The sequence below is a fragment of the Centrocercus urophasianus genome, unplaced genomic scaffold, assembly GCF_019232065.1.
Source record: "Centrocercus urophasianus isolate 14NV4802_14NV808 unplaced genomic scaffold, USGS_Curo_1.0 seq_23, whole genome shotgun sequence".
Taxonomy (NCBI): Eukaryota; Metazoa; Chordata; class Aves; order Galliformes; family Phasianidae; genus Centrocercus; species Centrocercus urophasianus.
This window is the reverse complement of record NW_024884789.1, coordinates 4,231,547-4,245,567: the sequence shown is the minus strand read 5'-3', so window position 1 is coordinate 4,245,567 and position 14,021 is coordinate 4,231,547. Positions and strand designations below refer to the sequence as shown.

At 40.0% G+C, this 14,021-nt stretch overlaps 1 long non-coding RNA gene across 6 annotated transcripts in view; it reads right to left on the bottom strand.

The window, feature by feature from the left end:
- Nucleotides 1-12,247, bottom strand: part of LOC122163423 — a 267,157-nt gene extending 254,910 nt beyond the window's left edge. For 5 of the 6 annotated variants that reach the window (XR_006169904.1, XR_006169905.1, XR_006169902.1 and 2 more), the window contains exons 1-2: nt 12,187-12,247; nt 2,190-2,276 (exon numbers count right to left, since the gene is read on the bottom strand). This is a non-coding gene — a long non-coding RNA (uncharacterized LOC122163423). Of the gene's footprint in view, nt 1-2,189; nt 2,277-4,578; nt 4,696-12,186 lie in introns of those variants that run through there. The other variant, XR_006169906.1, reaches the window with a different exon arrangement.
- Between the last annotated feature and the right edge of the window lie 1,774 nt (nt 12,248-14,021).

Sequence of the window (14,021 nt, the reverse complement as noted above, 5' to 3'; positions counted from 1 at the left end):
TGGATGGTATGCCTCCAACACACTGTAAGTATAGTGCCTGCTGATTAATTAATCTAATTAACAAAGGTGAAGGTTTATAATTGGGGTTAACTAGAATTTAACTGGTCATTGTTCATACCCCCCACTGCATTGTCCCCTAAGTAACTCACTCTGGTAGCCCTCCACGGTCCCTCGACCCCAACTTCAAATCCAGGGATCAACCAGCTTGAAGGAAAAGTATATACAATCACATTTCCAAGACTGTAATAACAGCAGAACTTAATGGTGTGATATTTTTATACTGTTTGGGAAAGAGACCCTATTTTTTCTTACTCATAAGCCCAGAGTATTTTTAAATAGTTCAAGTCCCTGTAGTACTTCACAGTTTGCAGCGCAGTTTAAAAAGTAATACATCTTTTCTTAGATGTACCCCAGATTCTGCCTTTTAATAGACATGATAATGAGATTCTGTGTCTTCATTTCCCAGTGTGCAGAAAGCTCAAATAAATCTTTGATTGTTCACAACCCTGGAGAAGGCTCCCAAGCCCAGGAATGTAATGATGTTTCTCTAAACAATCATTGCTAATGAAATTTAAGTGTATTTAAAATATATAGATGTTTGTGTGTATATATATTAGTACTATCGGAATTGCTTTTTATTCCTTTTACTTTGTAAATTTGTATCTGTCTGCAGTAAACTTAGCTCTCAAGGGATTCGTTGCTAGGAGAAAGGAAGTCCCAAGTTATTTCACTGACCTGCAAGACACACATTGAACTTCTGCTTTTGAGTGAACTTTTAAAGCGTTAGAAGAGCCACTTGGTGACTTTTTCATAAGATTAGGGACTGCATCCCTAGACCTCTATCAAATGCATCAGAGAGCAGAATGCAGCCCAACTGTGCAGTGTTGGAAGGACGTCATAAGCTCAGACCTCACAAGGTTCAGGAAAACATCACCCAATATCAGTCAAAAGACACAGATAAACCTCTGCTTGCCTGTACGTGATCCGGACACCTCTGAACCTCTTTGTCACAAGTGTAACACTCTGGTTTCCTTTGGCTACTTGAGGTGCTCAAGTAACTACTTCCCAAAATAGGGAACAGTTTTACAGGAAGGGAAATTGAACAACCATCAGCATTTACCTGTTGAGTCATCATTCTGCACAGACTGCTGAATACAATTATTGATGTTCAGCAAAGACAAATATAACATACTCGTGCTCGGGAAAAAATGCTAATGCCTTACACCTTCAGTCATTGTTAAATTCGCTTTGAAGGGAATCCAGACTTAACAACATTGCTTGTTTTATTTCAGGCTACCATTGTTACCATAACACTTCCAGTTTGTTTTCACTCCTTTTGCATGTATCAGCTGTTTTCTCCTGAAAATTTATATCTCACATTCCTGAGTATTACCAAAAAGTTACACTCTTCAGAAAGGTTGCAGTAAAAGCATTTACATTATCATGCAATCTATGTCACAAAGAGGCCTGACAAGACTTTGGATATCACCAACTTCTAGAAGTTATAGCATAAAGAGACTAAGAGAAAATACCAAATTAAAATATCATCTGTAGGCAGAAAAGAACCCTGAACACATAAGGTGGAAGAAGAAAGCATAGGGAAAGCTCTGTAGACTTCCCTCCCTAGAGGCCTGCAAATCCCAAGCAGCATCTACCATGGCCATTTCATTCCCACATTCTCAGTCTCAGGTGGAGATTAGTAGTGTGAATTCATTGATTAGCCCCACCATCACTCAGTTCTCATGTTTTTTTCCTTACCTCTCCTTTCCACCACTGAACACAATCTTTAGAAATCACATCTACAAACACTTTCTCGATCAGAAAATAATTCCCTCCTCCTCATAGATTTAAGTACATTTTGTAGGTAGTTGCAGTATATATTTTCTCATAAGTAAGTTTTCCTTTCCAAGTACAAAAATTCTCACTATAGGACTTAGTGCTGAGCTACTGTTCTTGGTTCTAATGCAAAGAGAGCCAGACCCTTAGCGGGAGCGAGCAGGCATTACCTTACAGCCTCTGTTACACCTTCACCTGTGAAGAGGCTGCCTTTAGCCACAACAGTCTTTCAGATGCTTTTGGCATAAATAGTGTCTCTTTCTACTTAAACAGTAATAGACATCGAGACTCAGCAAGATCAAATCAAGGCTGTAGGCTTTACAGCAAGACTTAACAAGGTAGACAAGGATTACCTGTTAACCGGGAAACTGAAGAATACATTTCTTCAACCTTGGATAATGTTTCTTCCATTTCTTCATCCCTTTTCTTTTGTACGTGGCCTAAAAATGAACCAGAAAAAGGCAATCATGGAGGGGAGAAGAAAAAGGGTGAAAAAAAGAAAAAAAAAAGAAAAAAAAAAAGTACCCCAAAAGCCAGTTAGCCATTGGAAATCTGCTGGATAATCATAGGAGCCATAGCTAACTATTGCTTTCCAAGCCAATATGCCCTGAGAGTCTTGAACTCAGATATTCCAAGGCAGCTAAGTTAAGGCCCCATCCTATCTGGCAAGCAGCTGCAGCCTCTTGTTAATTAACAGCATATTCCTGACTTGGTCCAGCTTGTATGGATGAGAAGGTGTTTCCCAAGGAAATCAGAGTAGGAATAGAATAGGGGAAAAGGGGGAAAAAAAAAGAAGAAAAAAAAAAAAAGAAGAAGAAAAAAAAGAAAAAAAAAAAAGGTGAGTTCAGGAGGGCAATGAGGCGGGGGTTAACAACGCTGCTTAAGATCAAGGGCTGAAGTGCTGAGATGCTGCCAGACTTGAAAACTTTAATTTACTGTCACTGTTAGCCCCCTTTGAGGTTTATGGTGGTATTTATACACACAGCATCAATCACATGAAACAAGGAGGGGATTTATAGTTTGTTTTAAAGACTGCAAATGCAATGTAATGCAAATAGCATGCCTCATGGGCATTTACATTTAATGGGAAAATTACAGATGCAAAAGATTGGTAGAACAAATTTTAAATTGACTTTATTACATCTAGTGCTTTTCAGAGAATACTATTAAAAAAAACGCGAGGAGATATGGTAATGGAGTTCTACACTGTAGCTTGACAGCTTAAATTCCACTTAACTGACTTTGCTTGCATCTTTCTGTTTACATTACTTCTTCCAATGAGTTTGGCTGGCAAGATCTCTGGATCATAAACTGATTAGAAGCTTTGATTCTGTTTTGTTTCCTTTTTGGGGTTGGAATATTTAACGTGTAAAGCTGATTGTATCTTGCTAACTGTTTTTAACTAAGTTTTATCATCAGAATTTTTTAATGTAGATACAGTTAGGAACAGCTCTTTGAATCTATTATCACCTTTATATGTGACCATACATACATAGTCCTTAATTTGTATAAGCTTCCTATATTTCCTCTTTATCTCTATAGATAGAACAGAAAGAGATGGCTGCATTACTTTGCTCGATGATGGAGCAAACATTCAGAACTAATCTCAGCTACTTATGGAAAGCCCATTCTTTCTCAAAAAACAGGTTTATTTCCCAGTATTCCCTTGTGGCTGCAAACACTTCTCCTGGAATGAAGAGCATTTGCTGTTGCAATTGAAGGTTGTTATCATCATTTGTTGACTTATGGTAGATCCATCTGAAAGGTGTTGGTGGGTCTCCAGCTCACCTTCAGCAGACCAGATGAAGCCCTGGTTCAAACAGGTGCAACTGTACTTGCTTCAGGGAAGCTGTGCCCAATTACACAAAGGCTGATTTAACACCCTATAATGATTGCTATATTCCCATCCCATTCAGGTCTCAAATGAGCAAATAATTGAAGGTGTTTCTTAAGCCCATTCCAATTGAGTGAAGATTGAAGCACATGTGTTGTTTTTAGTCTGTTTTGCAGCCAGCAGCAGAGCAGCCTCTCTACATGCTGAGACCTGCTTTAAGATGGTAGAAGCCTTCCGCCCTTTGTTCCTTCAGATTTCCAAATCTTTGCTGTCACACAACATAACACCCGTGAAAATGCTTTACAGACCTGCTCATCATGCCATATTTTAGCCACAGCATAAGCAAATGATGATGTCACCTTTCAAGAGCATAAAGCATGTAGTCAAAGATTACTAGAGCTCAGCCTGTTAGGACTGCGTCTTTCCAAGATTTCAAGCAGAATCTCCCTGAAATGAATACCATCCTCTTTCTTTGCTTCTATTCATCATGATACATATGCATGTACCCTTGAGATACCCTATAAACTTGTTATCACCAAAAGGCCACGATTAAGAAAGGAGATGATTTGCTACCCATTAGTGACTCAATCAATTCTACTATAGTCAGTGAATATTTGTTATCGTCATCCACAAATACCCCTCCTGGATTTCTGTATCCCTATTTTCAGTTTCTGTAGGTCTCTCTTTCATCTTACAGAGTAATACCTTACAAGAAGACTTATAACAAACTATGTGACATCTCAGTGCATTTATTAGTGAGGAACTGAGTCAGAGCAATGTTTGCTCTTTGTCCGGTCCTGACAGATATATTCTCCAGGTGTTGTCACCCATAACAAACACATAATGGCAGAGAGCAGCCTATATTAACATTTGAGCTAATACAAACATGCACTGTTTAAGCAATTCACCTGAGATTGACTGCCTTGCCGTTGTGACTTTTGTTTAAGGTTGTAATCCCATGCGATGACATTCTCCTCTGCAGCAGTATGTTAGCAGCAGGCTTGGGAGTGTCACGATGATGAGGAAACCATAGGCTCCGGAAGCGAGAGCAGAAGTGAAACAAACTTTCACACTCAGAAACCATTAATGAAGTAAACACACTTGAACGTTGACAGGTAACTCACAAAGCCACCTACCAGTCTTGTTCCAAATCAAACCAACAATTACACACACACACACACACACCAAAAAAAAACAAACTATTTGTAAACAAAATTCGCAGTCATTTTTAAGTTAGATTATCGCATGCTGGCCATGCATCTAATGCCTGAGCAGACACAGGAATGTCAAAGTAGAGAAGGAAATGGCCTCTTTTCCACCAGCACAGCACACTCTGCATCCATTTTTATGTTTCTGATGATCCATAAAGAAAGTACATTTACTGCAAGGATGAACATCGTAATGGAGAATCCAAAGCCTTCAACACCACTAAATGTGGTTACATTTGCTTTAGGCACTGTGAGTATCGCAAGTATCACTGTTTTCAAGAAACTACTCATCAAGTTTAGCCATACCTGGAAGAATATAGACAGCTGAAGCTAAAATTGCAGTGCACAGAGACACATGCTGTCCCTATATTGACGGGTAACCATGTGCTCGTGTGGGATGAAGTGGAGAATTGCTTCTTGTTGTGGAAGGTTGTCGAGGCAAACATGCACAAATCACAATATTTGGACCAGTTTTGTAACCCACAAATGATGGGTTTCTGCAGAACTTAATGAAATGACGATTTAAACCCCCTCCCACTCCCAATTTATCTTTCAACAAGAATTAATATTTTTCCTGGAGATAAAAAAATAAAATATACTGACATGATATGTATCGAGACAGAAAAAAAGATATAAAAATATTGAGCCCCTTAAATTTCAAGTGCAATTGTCTTTCCTGGTAAACATTTTCCACATCTCCAAAAACAAACACTATTCAGAGTTTAGCCCAAGCTTCTGAGACACCAATTACACTGCAGCACTCAAGGACTGTCATCTGAATGTAAAGACAAATACTGTCCAGATAGCACATACCAGCTGCCAGTTCCTGTGTAGCAGGATACTCCCTCACCTTCTGTTTTAGGTTTCTGAAAGATTGTTTTCTTTTAAAATGGCAGGTTCCCTCCATTCCTCCTTCGCTGCTCACAGTGAGACATGTCATCTGATACTAATTTGTACTCGCTTTGTGTTTTGACTTAATTTGATTAATAACTATATCCTTTAATGGCAGTGTGACTTAACAATATGCTATTATGTTGGTGCACTGCACTTCGGCATCTAGAAGCCATTCATCTGCATCACAGCAACATTTTGAAACTAATTCAAAGTGGCATTTTTCTGTACCTCTTTACCACAGGGTAGAGGCCTGCTCTTCTACTGGAATTGCCAGCTAAGAGCTGCAGGCCAAATCTGGCTTGAATTTATCCAAAGACTCCTCTTAGTGCTCACATTCCAGGCTGGCTATCTATAGAATTGTTTCACCCCTTTTCTCACCCTTATCCTATTGATTGCCTTCTATGTCTTTTTTCTTCTTCCTTTTCTTTTTTCTCTTTCAATTCCCTCATGCATTCATTTTAGATATTTCAGAGTTTGTTAGAACAATACTCCGGACTGACAAACCCGTATCGATATGGTAAGAATTTACCAAGGAGCTTACAAACACACATTGCCATAAATAAATAAATAAGAATAATTTTGTGACAGAGACAGATAAAGGAGGATAAAAGAGAAAGGGAAAAAAAAAAAAAGAATTTATCACACCTCAAATTAAGTATAATTGAACTTTGCAGTGTCTTAAGACATAACACATGCTGCCTGGTGGATGGGATGAAACTAGTAAGTTTTGACATTGTGTGGGGAGGGAAGGAAATCCAATGAATTCCCAGCAGCTCCAGATAAACCTAGGAGAAGATATCAGTGCACAAAGTGTGTTTGTGTCATCAACACCAGTGGAGCAATTTGCAGATGAAAAGAGAAAGGCAAAGTTGATACAGGGCAGTTGAATACAGGGCAGTGGCATGTGGTATGTGTAATTCTGCTCGTGATGCACCTCCAAAAAGGGGAGGGAAAAAAAAGAAGGAAAAAAAAAGGGGGGGGGGGGGAGGAAGAGGATATCTAAGGAAATCCAGGAAGGTTTCAAGTTTTAGGAAATGCAGGAAACATGCAAGAGGAGCCAGTGCTTGGGAGGAAGAGGAGCACAGTCAGCTCAAGAAGGGATGTAGCAAAGCTGAACTTTCCTATTGCTGACAGGAGTCAGTAACAGCTGCTTAAGGTTCTTGCTCCTGTAAAAGAAAGCTTGAAACTAACACCCTTGGTGCCACAAAGCAAACCTGTACGGGCCTTGAGGCAATTAAAAAATCATACATAGTAAAAAAAAAAAGAAAAAAAAAGAAAAGAAAAGAAAAATAATTGCCCTTACCGTGGAAACAATGGCTGTAAAGTTTATACATGATGGTTTCCTTTGTATTAGACCAATGCTTGCCACATGCCAAAACATAAACCAGATTCCATAATATGTAGGTTTTTCATAATTTCCTCAGATTAGTTTTTTATTAATGCCTGTCAACAGCAAATGATAGGCATGTGTTGCATTAACAGCCGCTACAAGTCATGCCAGCCCTGACTTTGCTGTTGATCTAAAACCTAGAGGAAGCTTAAAAGCCCATTGATTGAAGCCCATTTGCATTAAATCCCAGAGGTTTTTACCTTCTCCCCTTTTTAAGCAACTATTAGTTGTTTTTACATTTTCACTAATAGTAGTCAATAATTACAGGGTTATTAACAATCATCTAGAATAAACAGAACTGATTATCTTCTCCAAGGTGTTTCAGCCATCCTTGGATATTTATAAACTTCCTGACTTAGATCATCTTTGAGAATTTTTTTTTTTTTTTTAATTTCTTCATGTGAACAGTAGAAAAGAACTCCCTGTCTCCAAGCCTCCACCCTCCAGTTCTCCTGTTAGCAATGTTCATAGAAAGGCAAAGTAAGAGAAGGAAAATAGACTGCATATCAGCAACAAGCATACCCTTTGTTCATACAAGACCCACACAAGCTCATAGCTTATACACTGAAAAAAGACTCAAAGCTTTTAATGCTCAATTTCTTAAACATTAGGAAAAGCAAGATTTACAGACTCTTAAAGGAAAATGAGACTGAAATATTTAAACTGGAAGCTACTTGTAAAACAGTCATTTCTAATTGGTGAAATAAAAGAGTTCAGAATTGCTTTTCCTAATAGGTAATGTTCCCATCATAAAATAAAAGTGCTGTAAAAATTTACTAAATTCTCACATTAAAAATGGACACACTATGTTCCTTAGTGTTCTTTTCACGTCGTCAGATAACCACAGAAGTCCCTAAAATTTAAACATCTCTCAGGCCAAAACAAATGAGTGATTGGAAAAAAGAAATCAACTCCTTGTAGGAGTATGTGGGTTTAGAAGAACATCCCAAACATTGATAACATGGCATTCAGAAAATGTATTAGTTAGGTCTACAGCTGTTGGCCTACTATTCAGCTAAGCTGTGTATTGCTCATATGCATTTCATGGCAGAAGCATTTCATGTCAATGAGTGGAAAGTCCATGGGAGTTTGGCCCAGGCTGTACAAGTGTAAAACAGGACTCCACTGTGTTGAGCTGCATATTTCTGGATTCAGATTAATTAACATTGCTGACACAAATCCAAGTTTTCAATGTATGTCCATCAACCTCAGAGGAATTCTATCCGAGGATGAGAACAGAATTGAGGCAAACAGATATGGGTCAGCTTTAGGAATGATCCATTATTTGTGTATGTGCCTCTCTTCATCAGACAATACATTTAATAAAAGAAAGGTTTTTTCCTACTCTGGTTATGAGGTTAGCTCAGTGCTCCACCACACATGGTGCACATGAGCAAAGGTGGCTGAGCAGGGCTATATAAGACTGAGAGATGAACAAAGCTCAGCAAGTTGAGCCTAGACTTTAGCTTCTCCTTCCCCTCTGCACAGAGCACTCCATTACAGCAAGACAGTCCCTATAGGCATTTATAATCATATATAGACTCAGACATATGGCACTAGCACCACCACCACCAAAAAAATCTGCAGAACAGCCACCTCTATTGATTGGTTGAGGCAAAATTCCTGAACCTACAGCAGGCAATAATTGATGGGATGAGAAATTTCCAGAAAGGCCACTTCTGCTGGGGTTTATGCTCAGTGTCAGCCATTTTATTGGCATTGAAAAATAATCTGGCCACCTAAGCCCATACAGTTTTGCCTTATGTGCAATCAAGGCCTGTACATTTTTTATTGCACTCAGTGTCCCACTCTGGAGGGAGAGGACTTCCCAAAATAAAACCTGACAGCTTACTCAGGAAAAGACTGAGTAAATAGATAGAGCCCTTGTGTTGCCTGAAGGTCAGCAAACCCAGGCTCCTCAATTAATGGCAGATGCAAATTCCAGCCTTTGCTCTGACAGCTTGCCCCCAGCCAAATCAGAGTGGCTGAGCTGCCACCCCTTCAGCTATCCTGCAGTATTAAGCATCTTTTCATCCAGTTTGGGATGGAGACAGCACTTGAGCTGTGCCCACACAGCACACAGAGGCATTTTGTCCTGGCAAGAGATTCCAGCTGCTTGTCAAAGCGAACTCCTTATTGGGTGGTAAAACAAAAAACAAAAAACAATCCAAAAAAAAAGAAATGCTTTTTACTATTATAAGAGAATCCAAAGGAACAGAAATGATGGTTTTTAACCCCAAACAGAAGCTATCCCCATGGCTGGCACTGCAGATATGCAGTTCTGCTTTGAGGATATTGGGATTCTGTTTGGAGATATCTGGGACTCCTTTGTTCCTGCTGTTGGTGGGTCAGTGGTCATTATTGTGAGAGGAGGCTGTTGGCCATTATTAGGAGATAGTGACCTGAATTTCCAGCAACCCTTCCTAATCAGTGGCCAAGATTTTGCAGCAGCTGTTTAATAATAGTTTGTCTAATAAAATATTCATATTATCATATATTTTCCATCTTAGAGGATGATCAGAATGTCATTTTAATATTTTCCCCCTACTAAAATAAAATTCTAATTAAAGCTAAAGATATATTGCCTACGGAAAGTTAAACTGTTTAAAATTATTAACTGCTTGAATACTTGTTGCTATACTACAAGCTGCTATAAAAGAAAAGAAATTAAGTACATGGGGGATTAACGCAATTTTGAAAGCTGCATTCCCCTCCCTCCTCCTTTTAGATACGCCTAACTGAGCCATAACTATTTTTCTCCACTCAGCCAGACTCCAGCTTTGTGGCTTTTTTAATAACCTGGCTTTTCAAGCTTGTGCCCCCGAGAGCCTTTTCATTTCTGCCGCACTACCTACAAGCAAATTTCTTCCAGTTGCTCAACAGCCTAATGCCTCCCTTTCTTCGTTGTTGAAGCATTTCATTGCAGTTTCATTGACTGGGAGGTGTTCTGTTACAGTGGAATCAATAGCTTAGGGCTTCCCAGCACACCGATTAGCTTGTCAGTCAGAGCCTGGGGGAGGTAGTGTAAATCCCAGAATACCAGGGGCCACCAGTTTGAAAACTAAGGAATGCGAGGAGCCCGCATGGGTTTTTCTACCACCTGTTGCTCTGCAACATGTGCAAAGTGTATTAACTTCTTTGCTGCTACATGCCTTAAAGGTCAACTGCGATAGAAGCTTTAAGCTTTTGGAATATTTTAATTCATTACAGGAATCAACTTTTAGCGATTTGCTACAAAGAGTGCCTTACAAAAGGCGTTTCTCTTCCGTGGTGAGGCTTTTTCTTGGGGTTTGTCGGTAGCTTTGCATTTGGCAACATGTTGGTACCTCTTTCAGCTTTATTTTATTTAAATAATCTGCTTTTTTTATTATGTAGGAATAGAACCAGTTTCCTCAGCAAACGTATTCCCTTCCACCATGAAGAGTGCCACTTTAGATGACCCAGACCATCAGAGGGGGGATATTTCTTCTCTTGCCAGTTTGTGTTGGAGGGGAATGAAATTATGAAGCATGAAGTCAGAAAACTTTTGCAGTCCACGTGCTGTCAGACCAGAGCATTCCCACCTCACTGCCACCTGACTCCAGCTTCTCCCATGGATGTCCAGAACTTCTCCCAGTGTCCCAGGGCCATCTGCTATCAGTCCAGAATGGCTCTGCATGTGGGACAGAGCTGAGGCTGGTCCCGCACAGCTAACTCACTTGGGTGCCTCAGCTGGGTTAAGCTGTGTCCTTTTGGCCAGCCAAGATGATGCACAGCTGTATATTTTTAATACCTCTGGTCAGACGTGGTGAGCCAGCCATGGTTCTCTGTACCAGCCCCTATGTAACTAAATGCTGTCTGTTGGAAGTGCTTGAACTCTAAAAAAATACATGTAACCCAAACTCCTCCGAATGCAGCCATTAAAAACAGAGGCACGGGCCCTCCGAGCCAACCTAAGGAAACCTTATTACAGACATTTATTATCCAAAAAACGTCACACATGACCACAAAAGGAAATTCTGTGCTTAGAGCATAAAAGCCTGTGCTTTGGAAAGGTTTTGCTGTCACCACATTTGGGTTTGCTCACAAAACCTCTACAAACTCGCCACAAACCACAAAGTAAACGTGCACAGTGCAAATTGTGCTTATTAACATAATTCCACAAAATTAACTCAATGGGCTGTTTCTTTATTAATTTTGTTTTAAGAGAATGGCACTGGGATTTTCTGACTATTAGCATAAACAACAGCTGGAAGCTCGAGGCTGTCCAAGTGGATTTCTAAGTTTGTATTGAAAATATTAATCTTTTCAATAGAGAATAATCTCAGACTTCTGTCATTCCAAAGGCAAGGAATGAAAAGAGTTTACATCAATTTAAAGACCCTTAGTGAAATGCCCTCCACTTTAGAGTGAAGAAAGAATCCAAATTGATCTTCTAGCTTGTTTCCTTTAGCTGACAGGCATAAGCCTACTTTTATTTTAAAATATAAATGTTTCCTGTTCTTTTAAGTGTGTTGCTCCAGACATTTAGTTGTTTAAGCAACATAGCAGAGGCACACAACCAAACTTTCTGTCGTACTGTAGACCACACACCTCCTATACACCTTGTAATTAATAATCCTGAGAATGTCCATAACGAATCAATGTTTTTCCCTCCCCTCTTCCCACTACTGGAAGTGCTGTTAATTCAGCAAAATTAGCAGCCTTGTGTTGTCAGAGCAAATCACTCCCACTCCTCTATGAATGTGGTTACTCAGCAAGAGTGCATGTTCACAATTTCGGGGATGTTTTTTCTTTCTGTTTCCATCTTTCACTTTGCTCCCTCCCCCTCCACGCGTTGCAGTTGTGAACATCTGATATGGGTAGAAAGGCACTGCGTGTTTACTTAAATTCAACCTTTCACTGCAGAAAAGCACTCTATGCCTCGGCACTTCTGTCACCAAAAACCCTGCCTCGTGTCGAATCAAAGTGCTCGCAATAAAACCACGCCGTCGTATATCATCTCCCCCATTTTACCCAGTAAATGTAATCAATTATTTCTTTACCTTGCACTTTACAGACAGTTACCTCAGGCAGCTGAAAGCAGCTCTGCTGCTTGTAACCACTTGAAGCTTCTGTCATCGGAAGGGGATTACCCTGTGGTACTTATTGCACACGTGCACGCGCACACTCACACATGCACTCATTATACTCCAGGCAGGAATGTGAGCCCGCCCGGCCACAAGCCATCAGCACTGGCTTGGGCAGCAGCAGACCCGCAGGCCGTGTGGGACCCAGGCAGCACTGACCAAGAGGTTCGTCCTGCAGATATCATGTTTCAGTGCAGATAAAGGCTTCCTCTTAGAGGCAGGCTGGAAAAGAAGTTACCATGTATCATGGTTGTGTATGTGTATGTTCACTTTTGTCCTGCTAATGTCCAAGCTGTGGTAAAAGTGAATAAAGCAGTAAATTCCCTCACAGGCTGTTTGGGAAAACATACCCCAGCCAGGGAAAAGAAAAAGAGAAAGGGGTCATTCATAAGTAAAGTGATATTGCCTTTCTGACATATTATTTTTTCAAATTATCACTATTTATAAAACTCATGAATTAATTCATGAACAAAAGCTATAAAATATTCATGAGTTTTCTACAGACATGGAAGTTTTGGCTAAACATAAAATTACATATGCAGAATATACTCACACAAACAAAAACAAGTATAGGAAGAGAGATATTTGTCACTTACATCCAGCCTAAGAACTTAATAGTAAGTCCTGCAGACATCTGTATTCCTCTATGGTGAATTGGGATAGACTCTAGGGGCACGATGTCCAAATGTCTGTGGGTGTCCAAGCACAACCAACACAAAACATATCTTCACATCAAGTTGTTTGCTAACAGAACAAATTTCCTATCTCATACCTACTCTCTCTGCCCCTATATCTGTTGTTTTCTCTAGCATTGTGCAAACAACGGATGCACTGAAAAAACTGTCTCTGTTAATCATAGCTGCATAAGCTAGGTTATACTTTTCATATCCAAATCAACACCTACAGCCATCATTACTTCATGTGTTTGGATTCTGTCCTAACTGGCAGTAAAAGCTGTCATTAGGAGCAGGAAACAGTATGAAAGACCTTTCACGGCCTCTTTCAGCATGCAATGTCATCTGTTACCATGGGTTGTATAGTACTGATGGCTATAAATGCCACTATGAATGATGCAATCTCATATGTGATGATGAACTTGAAAAAACCTTTGTTGAATTTGTGCTTAAGGTGCTCATATTCCGGTTATTCATGAGCATCCAAAATGTTGATCACCAGCCGGGTGTTTCAGCAGCCCCAGTGGCAATGCTACAAAACTCCCCTGCAGCCCTTCCTGTAAAAGATGGCACAAATAAACTCACTTTATAGATTCCATGAGAGTTATTTGTCAGACATGTCAGCTGCAGCTCATTTCCTAAATTCCGTAACGTTTCCTGGCGGAAGGGCTTAGAAATAAAATTTGCAGTTTGTCTTTCCTTTTTTTTTTCCTTTATATTTAATGACCACATTTCTCTGAAGAGTTCTCCTTCAAGCAGTTTGTTCAGATGTATCTATAAATACATTTTGGATACCGAATTGCTCCTGTATGCAAGCTAGTTTGTCTGTCAGGAGTAAAGCAATTTATTTCCCGAACTGTAGGTGTGAGGCAAAGAATTAGGTGTTCCCAAAAGGGGGGGATGTGGAAAACTAGCCAGTGCTCTGCATGGTTCCAAGGGATGTTGTGGGAAGTTCCCACTGGCGGCTGCCAATGGCTCTCCATCACAAGCAGCTGCAACCTTTCCTACCGGCTGTCAATCACACCATTTTGTGCAGTGATTCTGCACTCCGACAAAATATCCCCACCATAGGCTATG